Source organism: Chrysemys picta, unplaced genomic scaffold, assembly GCF_011386835.1.
Source record: "Chrysemys picta bellii isolate R12L10 unplaced genomic scaffold, ASM1138683v2 scaf242, whole genome shotgun sequence".
Classification (NCBI taxonomy): domain Eukaryota; kingdom Metazoa; phylum Chordata; order Testudines; family Emydidae; genus Chrysemys; species Chrysemys picta.
Window position 1 is genome coordinate 20145 of NW_027052949.1, and position 13689 is coordinate 33833.

The 13689-nt window shown below is 56.8% G+C and overlaps 1 long non-coding RNA gene across 1 annotated transcript in view; it reads left to right on the plus strand.

Annotated features, from left to right (window-relative positions):
• LOC135978395 (uncharacterized) overlaps positions 1 to 12922 on the plus strand; it is a 30514-nt gene extending 17592 nt beyond the window's left edge. The window contains exon 3 of the long non-coding RNA XR_010595795.1: positions 12725 to 12922. This is a non-coding gene — a long non-coding RNA (uncharacterized LOC135978395). The remainder of the gene's footprint in view (positions 1 to 12724) is intronic.
• Positions 12923 to 13689: the final 767 nt, after the last annotated feature.

Consider the following 13689-nt stretch of genomic DNA (forward strand, 5'->3'; position numbering starts at 1 on the left):
CAGAGCTGAGGAGTCAGGGAGCAGCAGCAGTCGCCAGAGCCTGCTCTACGGTAAACCAGGGATGCCGGCAAAGCTGGGAGTATTTTTCCCGGACACGTTCGGCTTTTTGGAAATTCCCCCCGGACGGGGGTTTGATTACCAAAAAACCGGACATGTCCGGGAAAAACCGGACGTATGGTAACATTATCCAAGGCCCCATAGAGGCACTGGGTTGCAGAGAGAGGCAGCAGGTCCAGACCTGACCTTGCCTATGATGAGTGGCTGACCCTGCAGCCCGCCCCACGGCGCGGGGGCTAGTCGGTGACTGGCAGTAGCCCAGAGTGAGGCAAGGTGGGGATTAGAGGGTTGGGGGTTCCCCAGAGAGGGGAGACCCAGAGGCAGAGTGTGGGGGCATTGCCAGGGGGCAGCACCCCAGATAAAAGGGCACCGGGGTCTGGGAGGGACACGGGGCCAGCGGTAAGGGGGATCACTGGCCTGCAGAGGGCATTCCGGAGGCTGGCGAGGTAATTCCCTGAGATGACCAGCAGGAGGTGCCGCAGGGGTGAGTCCCACATTGCTACACTCCCCCAAACAGTGCAGGTGAAAATGGATTTTTTTGCTACAAAAAGGCCATTTTCTCTCAACAGGAAAAATCTTGCAATGGAAAATTTTGGACCAGTGTCCGTAAACTGAAAGGGTGGAAGTTGATGGTTTGTTCCTGTCCCGGTTCAGGGATGAGCTGCACCTCTCTCAGGGCTTATCCACAGGGCGAGTTAGTGCACAGCAAGCCAGGGTGTGAATCTAGAGCACGCTAACTTGCTGCGCACTAACTGACCATGTAGACAATTTCCCTCCAGAATTAGGTAGGCCCGACTTAGCCCTCGTACCCCAGCTCTTCTGGGGCCACTAACAGTCTCTTTCTCTGCAGGCCCTGCTTCTCTGTGAGCTTCAGGCAGGGCCGGCTCGAACTTTTTTGCCGCCCCAGGCAAAAAAAGAAGAGCGCCGCCATGCCGTAACACCCCCGACCCCAGCACTGCGCTGGGCCGCTCAAACCCAGCCCCCCCCATGTGCCATGCCGCCCAACACCCCCCCCGAGTGCCGCGCCGGGCCGCCTTAACCCCCACTCCCCCCCCGAGTGCGGGGCCGCCGAAACCCCCGCCCCCCCCCGAGCGTCAGCCCGCCGAAATCCCCCGCCCCCACCCGAGCAGCTCGCCACACAAAACCCCCCGCTCCCCCCCGAGCGTTGCGTCGGGCCGGCCAAAACCCCCCGCTCCCCCCCCGAGCGCCTCTCTGGGTTGCCCAAACCCCCGTGCCCCACCCCCAGCGCCACGCCGGTCCGCCCCAAACCCCCTGCCCCGCCCCCAGCCGCTGCACCGGGCCACTCAACCCCCCGCCCCCCCCCCCGAGCAGCTCGCCGCACAACCCCCCACCCCCCCGAGCGTTGCACCGGGCCGCCCAAACCCCCGTCCCCCCCAAGCACCTCGCTGGTTTGCCGAAACCCCCCGCGCCCCCCCCAGCGCCGCGCCGGGCCGCCCAAACACTTGCACCCCCCCCGGCGCCGCACCGGGGCCGCTCAAACCCCCCGCCCACCCGCCAGCGCCACGCCGCCCAAACCCCCGCCCGCCCCTGAGCGCCATGCCGGGCCGCCCCAACCCCCGCCCCCTACCGTTGCGCCAGGCTGCCCAAACCCCTGGGGCGCAGGGCCGGGCCAGGCCGCCCAAACCTCCGGAGCACTGGGCCGGGCCACCGAAAGCCCCAACCCCCCCAGTGTCGTGCCGCCGAAAACGCCCCCGCGCTGCCCGGCCGAAACAACAACAACAACATAAAAACAAAAAACCCCAAACCCTCGAGCGCTGCCCAGCCGAACAAGAAAATGAAACAAAAACACTGTGAGGGCCCCCCGCACAACAAAACCACCTAGGACTGAGTTAACTCCTTGCATCCATGTGGCAGATTTCATGATTGCAATCAAAGAGACAATTCATGAAAAAAATCCACATATCTCCTCTGTTCTTCACTGTCCCACAGAACTAACCTCCCTTCTTCCCTTCTGTGCATGCAGCGTATCACAAATGGGTACCAGAGACCACTGGGTGTAGACAATGTTTCTACTAGTTGGAGTGATGCTTTGATACCACGCTAACGTTAGCTTTTTCCATGTGCTCTGATTTCAGCCCATGGGCATGTGTGGTTGGCATCTAGGAAGACACTAGCTCTGTCTGTTGGAGTCCCCAGCACAACTGGCCCCAGGCCTGGCTGGCCTCTAGGCCTTCTGCCTTTGGTTGTTTTCCTTTTTGAATGAGATTCTGGTGATAGAAGATGTAAAGCTCCTTTTCGGCTGCCGACGTCTGACCTTAACAAAGGACCCGGCGGTGCTATAAGAATGGGGAGTGTGAAGCTGGGGATGTGGTCAGCTCCTGCTGTGTCTGCCCCGCAACCTGGACGCAAACCGTATCAAGGCAGACTTCCTTCCGGGCCCTTCCCCTGTGCGAGTGTCACTCTGTGAACAGAGAGAGAGCTGTGAGGCAGGTTCCCTTAAGAAATGCAGCGTCACACCCAGACTCTGCTCATGGCAGGCAGCCATGCGGCCGGGGCAGTTACTGTGAGTGGGCTGGGAACGAAGGCGCTTGTTCCGGAAATGCTCTCCTCTTTGGAGTGAAATCGGGTCTCTTGAACGCAGGAGGCTGACAGAGCTGCCTGGGCCCAGGCACGATGCTGCGGGGCTGCTGCTGTGGGCACTTGCCTCCCCCAGCTCTGACAACACACCTCAATCGGACCTGCAACATCTTGTGCTATTGCAATCTGTGGTCCACCCACAGAGACCGGTCCATACACCATGAGCATGGCCTGCCACGCTCCCAGCCACTCCAGCACAGCTCCCACCCGCTCTGCCAATGCACTGCTGTCCAAGGTTGGAGTATCCCCTGCCAGTCCAATTCTGCTCCCTCCTCCCTGCCCCAGCTCTGCCAAAACACCTACCTGCTGCCTGCAGGGCCAAGTCCTTGCTAGCCCAGCCCTGTGGAAGTACAGAAATGTCTCACTGCTACAGATATCACCATTAGCCAACAGCGGCACCTAGCGCCATCTACCCCTTAGTAACTGTCTAGCCAAACCTCGTTAATTCGGGGAGTGACTATTGTTGTTTGGTTATTTGCTAATTTGCAAACAACCCCCGCTCCCTCCCCCAGTAGGGTGACCAGATGTCCCGATTTTATAGGGACAGTCCCAATTTTTGGGCCTTTTTCTTACATAGGTTTATAGGGACAGTCCCGATGTTTCACATTTGCTGTCTGGTCACCCTATCCCCCAGGAAGTTGCACACATGATAAAGATAGGCAAGGCCAACATATCCCACAATGCATTCTGTTCCTTTAGGTTGATCTATGAATGTTCCACAGTGTTTTTAGCATGATCTTAGCCCTGCGAGTCCTCACTACAGCCTCTGCTACTAAAACTCTGCTACCAAGCGGGACGGTTGGTGGAGACCAAAAACTGGGTCTGAGAATCATCAGGTTTGTGGATAAAGGGCAAGCGATTGTTTTGGTCAACCCGGTAGGTCGGCCACACTCTGATATTTACCTCCTGGCCGGATGGGGGCAAGTGGCACGTAGGTCACTCGGGAAGCATTTGGTTGACGTTCTTTCTGGAACACAGGGGTCTTCATGGCAGTAGCTGGGGCTCACAACGGGGAGGAAGAGAAAAGGAATTAATACTAATCCCTCGCTGTGATATAGCACTTTTCCTCCATAGATCGCTAAGCGCTTCACAGTGCAGGTCAGTGTCCCCTTTGTACAAACTCCACCCCTCCCCCAAAGTCCCCGCCCCAACTCCACCCCTTCCCTGCCCCGGCTCTGCCCCAACTCCGCCCCTCCCCCAAAGTCCCCGCCCCAACTCCGCCCCTTCCCTGCCCCGGCCCTGCCCCAACTCCGCCCCTCCCACAAAGTCCCCGCCCCAACTCCGCCCCCTCCCTTGAGCGCCCTGCATTCCCCCTCCTCCCTCCCAGCCACACGAAACAGCTGCCCGAGCGCTACCGGCTTCAGGGTTTGCCGGGCAGCCCCCACTGCCTCCGACATGGCTTCGTGCCCTTGATAAGAATGGATAGCTGCATGGAATGTAACATATGAACAGGGGGTTATATGGTGACTTTAGGGCTGTGCTCCTTAGTAGCCAAACTAAACGGGGGATGCTCTGATGGTCACACACGCTGCTTCCCTTCCCAGGTTAGTTGCTGTTTTGCATGGAAGGGGTTCTGCCTTTGTCTGGCACAAAGAAATGTCAGATTCCCAGAGTCACTGTGTGATCTCGGTTGAGTCATTTTGCCTCTTTGTGCCTCAGTTTCCCGGTCAGCCGCACAAGGCTCTGGATGCTACCACTCCTGCCAAGGGGCGTGAAGCTTCATTAATGAATGTTGGTGAAAGCCTTTCGTCCCCTCAGCTGAAGGGCGGGCGGGCGGCTGTGGCGTTTGGTGCACTTGGGAGCACAGAATGTTTCCCCTGCTTTACAGCTGGGATCTGAGCGCCAGCCTGAGCATGTCAAAGCCGCCTAGCAGATTTTTATGTCCCTCTCGCTCAATTTAGCACCTGACCAAGCTGGGCCAGGCGCTGAGGAGGACACTGGCCCTTTGCCTGGACTAAGACACGGGCTGGGGTTTAGGTCAGGTGGATCTACTGTGGGTCAGCTAAACCTGCTCCTAGTGAAGATACAGGTAAGAGCTTTAGCTCAGTTGTGGCTGGTCGAGGTGTGGCCCCCGCCCACGCCCCCTTCCTCCCATCTTTGCCCCCGCCCACACCCCCCTTTTTCTCACCCAGCCCTTGTCCCCATCTGCCTTCCTGACCTCCAGCCCCCTGCCCAGACCCTTTAGCTACCTGCCCTAGCTCACAAGCCCCTGAGTCGCTGCGGGAGCCTAGGCCCCCCCCGCCCCCGACGAGAACCCTGCAGTAAGTCACTTAGCTGATGTCTGTGCCGGCGGGGCGTGCTCCCAGCTCCTTGCTCCGTGGCGGCAGAGGCCACGGCTCAGCCTTCAGGGGCTGTTGGTCGTAGCCGCCCTGTGCGTCCGTCTCTGGGGATGTTGCAGAGATACGTCTTCTCACCACCTGCCTCCCGTCGATGGGCCGGAGTCCGTGTGCGTCTCTAAGCAGGTGTCTCTGCTACCAACCCTCCAGCCCTCTGGGCGGTGGCCAAGGCTTTAGGTGGGTCCCGGCAGGGAGAAGGCTGGCTGATGTCGTCAGTTCTTTCCCCGTCCCTGGTGGCTGGGTCGGGTGCGGCCACGGCCCTATGGAGGGGTGGGGCTCGGCGTTGCTGTCTGGGGCTCTGCTGGCATCCGGCAGGGCCTTGCTGCGGGAGCTGCAGGTTGCTCCTCCGGCCGGGCTGGGGGAGGGGAGGGAGCCTGGCAGCTCCGGTTCGGCCTGTTGGCCCCAGCGGGGAGCCTGGTGTGGATCTGGCGCGCTGGGCTGGGATGCCGTTGGCCTGGCACTGCTGGAGCTGCCAGTTCTCAGCCCTGATGCTCGTAGCGCTGGCAGTTCCCAAGCAGGGGCCTGGGCGTATCACGGCGAGTCCCAGAGCTCGTTGTCCTGGCCTCACGTGGTGATCGGGTCTGGCTGGCAAGCCGGCAGCGGGCAGGGCTTCCTAGCCGGGGGCAGGGACTGGCGTGTGTGCCCGGACCCGCTGGCAGAGTCGTCTCCGGTCTCAGCCAGCAGCTGGGCTCCCCCGGTGTGTCCTTGCCAGGCCTATCTGGCAGCCTTGTGTGGGCGCCGTATCTCTCCCCCACACTTGCTGCACTCCCGGGCCCCACGTCGCCGTCTCTTCCGGGGCGGCTCTCCCGCCCTGAGCTGCCCCAGCACCCGGTAGTAGACGTGGCAGCTGAAGCCTTCGCGCAGCCCCTGCTTGACATGCTGGGTCAGGGCCTCCAGGCTGGGGAAGACTCGGCAGCAGGCCAGGCAGCGCAGGCCCTGCTCGGGGGTGAGAAGCCACTCAGGGGGCGCTCCCATCGGCTGCTGTGGAGCCTCCTCTGCTGGTCCCCCAGCGTCGCTCTCTGCCTCGGGGTCCACGTCCCCCGCCTCGGGGTCCACGTCCCCCAGCTCAGACCTGGTGTGGGAGCTGCTCAGGTCCGACCCGGCAAAGCTTTCTCCTCCACTGTAATTGGCCTTAAAGATACGGGGGCGCTTCCTAATGGCTTCAAAGCCGGCCCCCGTCTCCCAGGCCACCGAGACGCCGTTCACGACCCTGACCTGCATGTAAAAAAGGGTCTTTTCTTCTCCCTCCCCCTCGGCCTCTCTGACACGTGCCGAGCGCTTTCTCTTCACGCCGGCGCCGGGTGGATCCCCTGGGGGCTGCGCACACAGGCGGTTGGGGGCCGCAGGCTGCACACCGCGGGCAGAGGGGTGGCTGGTGACGGATTTGGCCGTGGTGGTCTGCTGGCTTGGGTCCCTGGGGCCTGCAGAGGCAGAGACCCTCTGCTCCGCCGTTTCCCCAGGAACGGGGCTCCTGGCAGAGACCCCCTGACGAGGGGGCGACTCCCCTGATCTCTGTGACTCTGAAAGCAGAATGAAAACCCAACTCCTGCGGCCATCGCCCCCAGCGGCGCATCCCCCTCCGGCTCCCAGCCCTGTGTCCCAGGCCCAAAGGGGCCCCCCGTGGGCAGGTGGAGGGGGTGGGGAAGGGGACTCACTGAGTACAAATATCAGGGGAGCGACCAGTCAGGGATCTGACGCGCTGTGCCCAGGGAAGGACCACATCCCCCTCGCTTGACACACTGGCAACTAGGTTGGACAGAGCCCTAGACAACATCCTGTCAGTGCCGATGCTGCCCTGGCCTGGGGGAGATGGACACTCTGCCCCATTGGTCTGCCCCAGCCCTGACATCTGACCCTGGCATGGTTACCAGGAGCAGCCTGAGACCTGGCTGTGCCCATCGGCCTAGGCCCCTGGCTTAGGCTCGTTACCCCAAGGGCCCAGGACTCTGCACTGGCGTCTCTACATGGAAGAGCCATTTTGTGCCCCCAGATATCTCCTCTTCCTGGTGTCTCCTTCACCCCTGGGGGGGGGGGGTCTGTGTCTCCCCCTTCCTCTTTTCCATTTAACCATTTAGAGGGCTCTGTCTCTCCCCACTTGGAGTCTGTTTCCCCCACTGTGCCCTGGTGGAGTCTCTGTTTCTCTCCCCCTCCCCCTCTGAGACCTCCCTGGGCCAGGCAGAGAGAGAATTTGAGTTCATCCTTGACCTAGGACCCCTGCCAGCCTCTCCCCCGAGTGTCCTGTGGGCCCAGGGAACGTCCTGCTCACCTGACCCCTCCTGGGCAGCTCCAGGATTTGTCTCTGGGGCGTCAGCAGGAAGCCCCTGGCTGTGCGCCATGGTCCTGGCTCTGGGGACTGGGGTCAAGGCTGGTGCCTGTCACAGTCCTCGAAACCTCCTGGATTCTCTGTCCCAGCACCAGCCAGAAGGTCCGGGTCTCTGCTGGGGAAGGGATAGCGGTTCTGGTCCAATTCTCAGCTAAATCCCCAGATCTCACAGTGCAGGCAGCAGAGACAGGATCACGATTGACCTGAGCCAAGGGTTTGATCCAAGGGGCACCAGACGGTTGTGGTTTAAATCGTCCTGGAATGTTCTGGTCCCAACGGCATCAGGCTGTTTGGATCCAAACGGCTCAGAAGTTCTGAGCTGGGTGAGGTCATTGCCAGCTGGGATGACACTGCTCAGTTCTGTGCGAGCTGCTCTCGGGTCCAGCCGACCCTCCTCGAGTCCCGTCCAGGGAGGGCCGAGTTAATGAGGTCCCAGCCAAACCACTCAGCTGGGTCTATGCTGCACAAGGCCCGGGCGGGCCCATCCGGGGTCCGATCGGGGAGGGTGGAGCCATAGCCTCTGGCTTTGTGCTGGCACAGACTGACGAGCAGGACCATTCATATTCGTGTTGATTTGGGTTACGGTAGCGCCAAGAGGCCCAGTCGGGACCAGGGCCATTGGTGGGTGCTGCCCACACCAGAAGGGCTGCCAGTCTAAACAGACAAATAGAAATAGACAGAGAGTCTGAACCCATCACACCGTACACAGCCCGGCCCCAGCACAGAGCTCCTTTGAGATGCCTTCCCCAGCCCATTTTAATCCTCCAAACCACCACTCCCCGCTGCCCACGTGCCCCAGGCAGGCCTCCTTGCTGTGCCGCCATTCACCCCACCCTGACCCCACAAATAGAGCTGCAGGCTCCATGTTGGGAGGAAGAGATGGAGGGCAAGCGTACCCTGGTCAGGAGTGTCTAATGGTGGCTCCTGGCTGCTTTTCTTCCTCCCCCTGGAGGTCTCTGAGGCCCCCACCAGGATCTAGCTGTCCCCTAAAGAGACACCAAATCAACAAAGGCCTCTCAAGGCTTAACTCATGCCAACCCCAGCCAATGCTGCGTAACTGTGCCACCTGCACCCAACCCCACCTCCAATTCCGGTCCCAAGGGACCTGAACCCCTGTTCAGAAGTGTGATGCCCACCAGTGGGTCCTCCCACCCCGATACACCTGCCCCCCTGTCCCTGAGCTCCCCAGCCCTGGGCACTCTGGCCCATTGATGGCCCCATCGCCAACAGAGGCACCAAGGTCTCCCCAGTCTCTGGGACATTAATACTGAATCTTTTCCTCTGTGGAGATTCTCTCCTTGCAATTCCCATCCAGCCCTGTTGTAAGTCAGGGAATGGACGTGGTTCTGAGCGGAAAGTGCCAGAATAAATGCTCTGGGTAAGAAGTCAGTGATGCACATCCCAGCCCCTTTTTCGTAGCTGATGGCTAAGAGCTGTGGCATCGCGGTATCAGCCACATGTAGGGCAGGCGCTTGGGGGCCACCAGCTGGTGTGTAGACACTTTCTGGTGTGAAGCTGGGCGAGAGCTCCCGCCCCCCAGGCTACACTGAAAAAACCTGATTGGATGGGGGAGTGCCACTCAAACACACAGCATTAACTCTGACCCTGGGAGGTTGAACGAATGGTGTGGGGCAGCCTGGGAAATTTGGAAAGAAAACAGAGAAGCTGCAGGACAGGAGCCCCGAGCTGGGGCAGGGTGGGAGCTGCTGGCAGGAGAGCCGGCTGCTGGCAAAAGGGGATTTGTGTAAACTCTCAGCCTTCAGCCCCATCCCACTGTCAGGCTGTCTCTCCATTCACATCCTAGTATTTCAGGGCGGGATAGTTGGTCACCTGGTCCTTGATACGTTGCAGGCTACATCATGCTAAAGCGCCCATGTCCAGCCTGCAGCTTTGTCCTGTAGTCGTCTCGGGCTCACGTACATATCCGAGGCGTGGAAGAAATGTTGACAGATCCATAAAACTCCTAGTTCTCTCTGAACTGATTGCATACCGTCAGGTGTTGGCATCTGCTGCTGACGTACGCCATGCGCATCGGCCTGGTGTATTTGTAGCAGTGGAAAGGTTTCTGCTTGCGTGTGGCAGGTGGGGGGCGGGTTCTGCTCCTTGCCAATTCCTGCATCTGTTGGGAAAATCAAAGGTGTCTTTCAAACTGATGGGTCCTGCCAGGTTTCTAGGTGTCTTTGAGCAGTGTCCTCGTCCTGACAAAGCAGGTGCCATGTGGGTCTGTCTGGTAGATTTCTATGTAGGGGAGGCGGGTATAAGCTGGTGGGGGGCTCAGCTCGGATCAGTGGCCTGGGGCTTGGGGCAGCTGGCGCAGGGTGGCCAGGGGCTCCTCTGTCCGCGCTGAGGGGTGGGGCCTGTGAAAGTGAAATGAATTCTATTAAAGAAATAGACTGAATTAAAGAATGCTGTATGTACCTTTAAGTAGAAATGAGAAATGCTGCGATCCAGGTGTCAGGAAAGCAGACATTAAGATAGAACAATTGCTCCACTTAAGGGCAATTGGTGAAGCATTAGCCTTAGATGAATAAGCGTTAGTAAGGAAGCAGGATATGCATATTGTGCCCCAGGTAAATTTTTACAATTTTGCTCTCTTTGTCCCTTTGTTTAGTTCACTCCCTATTATCGGTATAAATAAGAGTGTTTGGGTCTTGCATAGGGGTTCACATTATCTGAATGTATTAGCAAAGCGCTGTGCTAATAAACAGAATGGTCTGACAAATTGTGAGTCCTCAGTCTGACTTTGACAATTTGGAGGTCCCACTGAGATGGCAACCATCTTCACTGGGGCCGTGTGATTCCTGACCGTTTCTGTAGGACGACCGTGGCAGCCGGCACCTGGGCATTTTGCCCAAGCGGCCCTCCTCCTGAATGGAAGGGCGCACGACCACAGTGAAGTCTACGCCATTGATCCTGTTGGTTCCCACTCTGTTCTGGTAGGGATCCCGGGATCTGACATCAGGAATCTGGTCAGGTAATTATTTCTGTGTTTTATCCGGATTGAGGACTGTCCTGTCTCTGTGTCTATCAGTCCTCCCGTGGAGTGTTTGAGTCTGGATGCCGTCTCCGTCCGGGTATCGGCCAACCAAGGGGTTCCTGTCCCCACGGTCTGAGTGAGTGAAATCTTCACAATCGCAGGTGCACAACACCTTTGGTAAAACCCTTGGTGTGAAGGCAAGGGCGATTGAGGCAGTAGCCTGTGGGCTCCTTTTGTGTGTTGCACCGGGCATCGCTCTGACGAACCCGAATTTCCTTCTTGTGTGATTGGTGTGTGTGAAGTCCTCCTGTATGGGTAACCAGATGTCTAAGTCGGGACAGTTCCCTAAAGGAACGCCGGCTCATTTTATGTATTTTAGGAAGGGTCCAGACTCCTGTAAATTTCTGGAGAAATGGTCTAGGCTAACTCAGGGAGATCGCAAAACTCAGTGGCCACTGTTAGGATCTTGGGACAAGGACCGAGTGGACGTCTTAAAAGACAAACTCGGCTAAAGGAGAGGTTGATTGTTTCATGCAATGGTGGGAAGAGGCAAATCGTAGGTGGACAGAATTGAAACTCGCCTCTCTCAAAGATTCAAATAATAAGTTAAAAGCTTTATTAAAAGCCTCCTCTCCCACCACCAGACCGAGCGCTCCCCTTTACCCTGTTCTCCAAAAACAAAACAAAAATAACACCCCGGATCGATCCCAACCCCCTTCATACTCCCATCTCATTGTGAAAAGAAAGAAAGAAGAAAAAAAGCCCCTTGTTCTGTTCCCCTTTGTTGTCTGCCTCAGAAACTGATTCTTTACTGTTCCACTACCGGTTCAGCAGGGAGGGTGGGCTCCTCGGCTGGCCCCCATCCTTCCTGGTCCCTTTCCTTGGACGTTTCTTTCGGAATTGTGAGGTGAGCACAATATCCCTCACAAAAACGGTTCATTGGAAAAAGCAGGATCGGGCCCAGACAAGCAACAGATAAAGAAACTGAAACAGGTTGGAAGCCCTAAGGGCATAGTGTCAGGAGTAAGAAAAGGCATGAATCCCTGGAACAATACTTAAAATGGTGAAATCTGCGTTGGTAAAGGTGTCATTTTGGGAGATAAACAAGTGATTTAAGGAAAGAGAGTGAAAAGTTAACAGAGGCTGGAAAGAATTAAGCAGTTAAACCTTGTAAAAAGGTTAAGGACCATGTTTTAAAAAAAATAAAATAATAAAAAAAAATCATGCTTTCTTTGCAGCCATTCTGAAGGGAAAATGGGCCCTTTTCCAAAAGAATGTCTGTAAATAATCCAAATAAAGAGAGACTCTGGTTGAAATCATTTGACTATGGACAATTTAGTCAAATTTGCTAAAACATGGGGGGGGGGGGGGTCTACTGGAACTTAACTGACCCAAATGAAGAAAGGGAATATCATCTATATACAGCTATGGAAAACCAGAGTAGTGTAGAAGGAATGTTAAGGAAAAGAAAATGTGTATGTATCTATCTGTGGAAATATGTGAGGTTCTAAGAACCTAAACCAACTCACCTGGTTTGTAAAACTCCTGCTTTGTAGGTTTAAGATAAATTGGTTTTGTTTTATTTTGAATAATGCCACTAAAAATCCATTTGACTCTTGAATTCAAAGTTGCAAAACTGACAAGACCTTTTGCCAGACACAGGTAGTCAGTGTTGTTTGGCTTTGGGATTTGGCATTTAACCCTTACGGGGTAACTTGATTCTTTTACAAAATGTAAAATGTTTTTAAATAAAGACCACGTCATGGCTGCAGCAGGGCCGTCAAAATCAGGCGACTAGGGAGAGATTCTGGATTCTTTTTTGTTTGTTTTTTTTGTAACAAAATAGCAGATGAGAGCTGTAGTAAAAGAATAAAGACAGTGCCCCTCTGACGCAAGAGCAGGGGTGTGGTGCACAAAACAAAAAGAAGCAATGTTAGAAACACTGAGCCTTGAGTCTGTCACTTTGATAAGGGTACATGATTGATATGTAGCGCCCTCCATGGGACAGTCCCAGCAGGTCATGGGGTCCTGTGGGACACTGGGGTCATCAGCATTGGGCTCTGTGCACGGGCACCGGCTCTGGGGCGCCAGCACCCCCACTTCCACAGAAGACTGTCTTCAGCACCCCTTTCAAGGGGTTTGTGGGACGATAGCGCTGCATGGAGGAGGGGCGAACCCCATGCACAGAGGTGCCTGTCCCTGTGGAGAAGTGGGGGCATGACTGACCCAATGTTGGCCGGGAAGTGCTAGCCACAGGAGCGTAGCTGGGGGGAGCAGAGAGCTCACTCAGCACCGGGGCTGGAATTGTGCCGGAACACTCCGGAACGCCATTCTAGCACCTTCTGGAGGAGCTGCAATGGCAGTTGGGTGCTGCCAGTATCACTTAGCGGTGGACTTGGAGCACGTTCCAGTCCTTTTTTTTTTTTTTGAAAGGACTGGAGCACTCCTCAGTATGTAGCAGCCTCATGCCCACGTTCCTGAGCCCAAGGCCTGCAGACAACCCGAGGGACTTGGACCCCAGCCCAGAGAATGCCCTGGAGCGGTGAGGAACATGCGTTTAGTGTTGATTGTTCTGTATGATCTGCGCTCTCCTGTGCTCTACGTGATGAAGTATAAAAGTGCGTTAATGTGTTAGAGTCTCAGGAAAGTGTCTTGCTCTTCACCACTACTGCATGCCCCCGAGGGGTTCAATGCTAAAACTGACGCATTACACCGTTTGGAGTTCTGGGAGAGAGGTGTGTTTAAATATCAGGAACTCAGGGGGGTCAGGGATGCAACCAGAGGGACTAGGTAGCTGGATAGCAGCTTCCAACATGCACCGAAGTCTGTACCCTAAGGGTGGGCCCAGGGATCCCGAGATTGGGGCAGTGGCTGGATTCTGTTCTTTATCCCAGGGATAAAGAGTTCATAGGCTGGAATGCCCCTCACAGCAATGTTAGCGGGTGGCCAGCAGGGGGCACTTACAAGGACATGACACGGGTCCTTCATGATAGTACTTTGTACGTATGCTTCTCTCTGAGCATCTTGAAGCATTTGGCAGCGGGTGGCGCCGTTTTGTGTGTGTTCGCTCCCCCTGCTCCTAGAACCTGGCTACGCCCCTGCTAGCCAGGTCCCCAGTCCACGGCTCTGCTCCCCTGGAGAGACTGACCAGCAGAGCAGCAGACTCTGAGAGCCCCATCCCTGCCTCTCCGCAGCATTGCCGCCAGCGGCCAGCTCAGCTCCTCCAGCACAGGGTCACTAGCTGCCCACTGGCTTCTCCTGGAGGAGGAGGCTGCCAGGAACAATGGCTTAGGGCAGCAGATTGTTCCCCTAGAGGCACATGGACGTAGTAGACAGCCCCCACCTAGCGTGCGGGAGGGGCAGGGTCCTGGCTGTACCCGCTGGTCTGCAGAGGGGCA